Consider the following 6,624-nt stretch of genomic DNA (forward strand, 5'->3'; position numbering starts at 1 on the left):
GACTTCTAGGAATAAATGTTCACCTGTCTTAAAAATGTGCAGTCAGTAGCATCCTGCTTGATTCGGATCATGGGACACGACATGCAGACGTAAAATACTAAATAGTAGATATAGAGGAACAATTCTTTTACTCAGTAGGTGTCATAATTGCAAATAACAGCTGCAAATAAAAAGCACGCTTTCACACTAATAGCACACCCATAAATGTTGAGCTTTACGTGTCCCAGTCAACCTCCCTCATGTTCAATACCCGGGGCTAGCCAGAAATTTTTTTCAGGGTGGGGGGGAGTCATCCATGCTTTATGTATGTTTGTGCATGCGTTTGCATGTCTGTGTGTATATATACACAAGCAAAATTGAAAATTTTTTTTTGGGGGGGGGGTTGAACGCCCTCCAATGCCCCCCCCCCCCCTGGCTACGCCCCTGTTCCATACCATGTAGCTTGACGTGCACCTTTATTTAAATATAAGCTGTCATGCAACATCCTTAGCTTTGGGTGGTACAGCAGCTAATACAAACTGTGCTTGAGAATCCAAGATTTATTGCCAGTACCAACACTAGCTATACACAATAACATTCTGTAGTAGTTCAAGCGCAAGTGTTGCAGCTTTTTTTTCAGAATTAGCAGCTCATATAGCGCTCACATAAGCATGCAGACATACACGTCTAAATGTGCAGCTATTATTCTTTTTTACGAAGAACTGCGTGAAATAAACTGGCACAAGGAGACGCACGGACAAGCGTCTTCCTTGTGCCAGTTTATTTCGTGCAGTTCTTTGTAGTCATGGATTACCAACTTGCCCAGCGATCAATTCTTCAATATTATCCTTTACGTGCAGCCCCCTTTACGTGCAGTTACCACGGCACACCATCTGTCAGACATTGTGCCACATGAAGGGTATTTGCATATAGTACTAGATTTGTCCTTCACTAAATGTTGAGACCTGAAATGTATTTGTTATTTTTCTGGTACCATTTCAAAACATGACCTTTCCCTTGCAGCGTTGAGACATATATTTGCAATAAGTTAGTCAGGCATCGAGTCCAAATCCATCACTGTGCCAGCCTGGCACTTAATTATGTATGCATGGGTCCCTTATTTCCATTCTCTGCTTCAAGCCCTTCCCTTCACCCATTACTGTAGAACTGTGGCATTTAGGTGTTCCATCTGGCACCGCTAATTGTTGTTACATTTTGTGCCATTTCTTCGAGTACCCATGCCAGTATTTAGTGCACTAAGTGAATGAAGGAACATGTTATGCTGCTGCGCAGCTGCATACTGAGCAGAACAATGAAATGAATTAGAGCCATGAGAGAAAATATAGAGAATATTGTCACGCTACAACGCAAACACAAGACAGTGAGAAGTTCTACAAGAGTAGGAGGACAGCTTGTTGACACAAAAAAAAATAGCAGGCACAAACATGTCTAGCAAGACTGAAACTTGGGCTAGTTGGTTGTCCTTCATGATGAACCAGCAGCACCACACACAGAGGAAAGGTACACGAAACACAGCACTGTGTTATGTGCCTTCTTTCCTATGTCCGTGTGTGGTTGCACTGCCGGTTCATCATGGACAAACATGATGTCTTCGGCAAAATCCCAAAGACCCACTAGACATTGATGTTCAATGATGTCCCCATTGTCTTTCTCACCTGCAGAGCACACGCATCACTACATATACAATAGGATGCATTGCAAGGGTTCTTCACCTATATGCTCTCTTGTTGGAGTAATAGGGCATTGTGTGAACAAAATAACGAAGGTAAAAATAAAATCACCCTAAAATACATGCCATATTCTTTATTGCTCAATTTTCAACCTCCACGTGTTCCACTTCAGCACCTGTGCACATAATGGCCCCCTAAAGGATCTCGGCAGTAGTTTCTCTGAAGTGGTTTTCAAAGCTGCTATTGGATTAGATTAAGCTAATTGAATCTCATGAACTTATCCTTTCAAAACAAATAAGGGGGCAGTCCACTTGTTATTTTCTAGCAAGCTACCTTAGCAATTCGGCTTTGAACGTGTGCACTTTCCTTGCAATTGTGTCCCAAACAATATTAACTACAAGACACATCATTCTACACTCTTAAAAGAAAAGGTAGTGCTACTTACTAACTTTGAGGTAGTAAATTGCTGTCACAACATTCACTACCCCAAGTAGTAACTGCAGGTAGTAAACGGCAAGGTAGTAAAGTTACTACCATGTCATTTACTACCTGCAGCTATTACATACCAAAGGTAGTAACAGAAAGTTAGTAAATTTACTACCATGACAGTTACTAGTTCCTGTTACTACTTATTGGAAGGTAGTAAGCTAAGCTAGTAACATTACTACCACGACGGTTATTACTTAGTTACTAAATGCAGGAAAATAGTATTTGTAAGTTAGCAAATTTCCACCGTGCATGTTAGCTATTTGCAGCAACTATTGATGAAAATTTGCTACATCATTTGATAACGTCAGTCAACTTCATGAACTAGAAAAATTGCATCTTACTTAACACAAGGAGCATGCATCAGCTAATCTCACAGAAAAAAAATTAATGTATTTCAATAAAGAGACTAATGTCTTTAGACATCAGAATCATTAGACTGTCTTTTGCCAGTCTAATGCGCTTTCTCATGCACACCTAATGAGGGTCTACAAGGAATTGGCTGCTGTCAGTGTGTAGAATTCTGATGTATGAGTTTCAGCGTATTGCAGCCTTATGCCTGCAACAGCATGTTTGCTGCACACAGGTCAATAAATCTTTTTGTGGTTAACAATACGAAAGTGTGTAGGCTTTAGAGGATTGTAACAAAAATATCAGCAGAACATTTCCAGCAATGACTATATCAACAGCGTTCTTTACATGTAAGAGTATTTTGAAGGCAATAAGTAATCTTGTAGGCCTATGATGCAGGCATTTGGAAACAAGCTCTACATTGTCAATTTATTTAGTTTCAATGGGACAATAAATGGGGCTAGTTGATTCAATTCCCATGAAAGTGCAGTTTTATAATCACAAACAAACCAATAAGATGATACGAGAAGTTTCCAGGAGTAAGTGCTTTTTTATTTAATTTCTCGACGCGGCGACTGACGATAGGCTCTCCTGTGCTGCACTGTTGTGGTGGTACAGTTGCTGTATTTGAAACCTGCAAGAGAGAGTGTGAAAATGTAGTTTGGCATTGAAGCGAACAGCTTAGCGCAACACATCAACAGATGCTGCAATTTATGATTGATGACTTTCTGTTTCGAAATAGTGATATCATTTTTACCATTTTACTTGAATAATCCACGTGTATTCAATGCCCAACCCCATAGCCTTGGCTTAATGCTGCTTTGATCAAAAACATAAGAAAACAAACCGCTATACAGCACTTCTGAGGGCTGTGGTGTCATAGATAGGCCAGCTATCATATACAGGCCAATTAGCTCGGTCAGCTTCTTTGATGTAACGTTGCATAACAGCATCCTTTCGCTACTCAAATGGTACTCCATGCATGACTCCTGGATGACTCCAGGAATAGGCTATTCTGACATGAGAAACGCCCTCATCCGATCATGCCCTCAGTGGACGGAAACAAGTTTTACGATTCAAGTGGAACGCTCGAGGAGCGCGGGGTTCCCTAGTGCTCTTTTGAGCTCCCTAGCTGAGAGGTGCTCGTCACTCTTAGAACGACCAGAAATAACAGGCCAAACAAGCACACTCGCTCTCCCTTGGCTGACGTTCCCTACATTCACGGTTTCTCTCATAGGTTGAAGAAGACTGCAGGCAGAGTAGGCATAAGAGTTTTGTGCTCCATCCCAAACCATCTGGCCTCCCTATGCAGGCTAGTTAACAGGGATGAAACAGTATCCTTTTGCTGTGACAAGAAGCACAGAAATCATTTCATTGAATGCGTGAAGAACGTCATTTATGACATTCCATTATCATGCAGAAAATCATATGTAGGACAAACCGGACGATGCATAAATTACAAAATGCGTGAACATGCCAAATCTTTAAAAGCAACAACAGGCAGGAACCTGGCATTGTACATCATGCGGCTGCTCCCCATTGCTTGACAATGTGCAAGTTCTCATGAAATATCGGGAGTAATGTGCTCACAAAATTTGTGAGGCGCACATAATTCACAAAAGGGGAGCAGCTTGCGTTAGCGCGCTATCACTAGCACTATTTGACGAAGAAATTAGCTGCCATGAGCCTCAATTGTGATCACTAAGCTTGTTGTCACATGTTTTGTTTTCTTGTTTTGTTTTCTGTTTTATTGTTAGTGGTTGCAGTTTTCTAGCCTTGCTGTCACTTGCTTAAAACCTTTTTTTTTTCAGACCCTGGTTCTTCATTTTTGTTGATTTATGAATGTCAGACTTTTAGCGGTTTTAAATCAGTTTGGTATTGACCACCATGTCATTGTTCTTTTTTGCCATTTTTTGCTTGTGTTTATGTTTTAATGAAATCGGCTTCTGCCGCATCTTGTAAACCCTATCCAAAAAAAAAAGCCGGGCGGCCGAGTCACTTGATAGCATTTGTGCCATTTTTCGATTTTTGCTCGCCTGCCTACAGATTCTCAGACTTTCCAATAAGGAAATCAGTTGATAGTCAGCTCTGTGCCCTGTATGTTCTTCGTCCCGTTGTCTGCGCTCTTTTGCCACAAAGAAGAATCCACATTCAAGTGCGTTGTTACTTGTTAAACATCTTGACAGGATAGCACAGCTACTCAAGAAAAGAGCACATAGCAGTGCTGAACTCACGACTAACTTTTCTAGAAATCACGCAGATACTTAAGATATCACCTGAACCCAAGTGTTTTCACAGAGATAACATCATTTACAATGGTCGATTCCACGAAAGATAAAAAAAAGGTGTATACTTGATGTTTCCGATTTTCCTGATAATTTTGTATGTTGTGCACATATGACTGCACAGCACGAAATTGCAATTTGTTTTCACATAAAAATTTTTTCAACACAGGAAAATTCGACGAGCGTCGCCGGTTTGACGACGACCATCTTACGAAGAGTGCGTTTTCGTAAATTCGCAACCATGCTGGCAGCTACTGAAGCTATACATTACAAATATCTTTCTATTTAGCATAAGTAGAAGTGAAGAAGAAATAGCTCTTATAATTTGATGGAATTCTGAGCAAATTATGCATTTTTAAAATTCACGACAAACGCTGCGTTAGTGAAAATTAGTCAATTTGGGACGCTATGGTTACTTCTGTGAACCATCTTAGTTTGTTCATATTGCTGTATGAATAGGCCTTTATGTGAATAATGAACCTCTGCATTTGTATTTCTCTAATAATTTTCAAAGTAGTAAATTTCATGTATTATTTGTATGGTCGCCCATTTGATGTCGTCACCGATCATCATGCACTATGCTGGCTGTCATCATTGAAGGATCCCTCGGGCCGTCTCGCCCGCTGGGCACTTTGCCTGCAAGACTACGACATCCGCGTGCTGTACCGCAACGGACGCCAGCATGCTGATGCCGACGCACTCTCGCGCTCCCCCTTGCCTGACGCCAATGCCTCCTGCTCAGTATCTCACATTGCTGTTTTCTTCCATCGACGTTCACACCATCACTACCGAGCAGCGCAAGGATAATGGATCACCTCGCTGATAGACTTGCTCACTGATCCGTCGGCAACACCTACCACTCGCCCGTTGCGTCGTCAAGCCCACAATTTCGCCATTCGTGACAACCTACTGCACCGACGCAATTACAACGCCAACGGCCGCCAGTGGCTACTTGTGATACCCCGAAGTCTGCGTGCTGAAATATGCGAGTCCTCCACTCTGATCCGCAATGCGCGCACTCTGGGGTATCCAAAACTTACCACCAGCATTCGACAACGATACTTCTGGCGAGGGATGTACCGTTACGTGCAGAAGTTCGTCCACTCCTGCCTCGATTGCCAACACCGAAAACCTTCAACGCACGTGTCACCAGTCGGTCTACAACCATTACCTTGCCCTAACCATCCGTTTGGGCGCGTGGGCATCGATTGTATGGACCACTTCCTCTGACCTCGGCTGGTAACCGTTGGGGCCATCATCCGCCGTTGACCATCTAACGCGATCTGCCGAAACCGCTGCCCTCACAGCGGCTACAGCGTGCGATGTTGCCTCCTTCCTGCTACACCGATTCATGCTGCGTCACGGTCCACCCTAGAAGCTTCTCAGCGATCGAGGCCGTGTCTTCTTGTCGGAAGTCGTCGAAGCCATTCTCAAAGAGTGCCATGCTGTTCACCGCAAAACTACTGCTTACAACCCGCAGACGAATGGCCTAACCGAACACTTTAACCACACGCTCGGCGACATGCTCTCAATGTATGTCGCCGCCGATCACACAAATTGGGATGCCCATTCTGCCCTTCGTCACCTACGCCTATAATACCGCCCTCCCCTCAGAACACTACTGGTTTTTCACCCTTCTTCCTGTTGTACGGAAGGCACCCGTCGCACACCCATGCCACGATACTACCCTACACGCCGGACCCATCTGAGTGTGCGCCTATTTCTGACACAGCCAGGCTTGCTGAAGAGTGTCGCAAGCTTGCAAAGACCTTTACAACGCACGAACAAGAGCGGCAGAAGGCCTTCGCAGTGGCCCACCACTTCTGAGTCCA

The sequence above is a fragment of the Rhipicephalus sanguineus genome, chromosome 6, assembly GCF_013339695.2.
Source record: "Rhipicephalus sanguineus isolate Rsan-2018 chromosome 6, BIME_Rsan_1.4, whole genome shotgun sequence".
Lineage (NCBI taxonomy): Eukaryota > Metazoa > Arthropoda > Arachnida > Ixodida > Ixodidae > Rhipicephalus > Rhipicephalus sanguineus.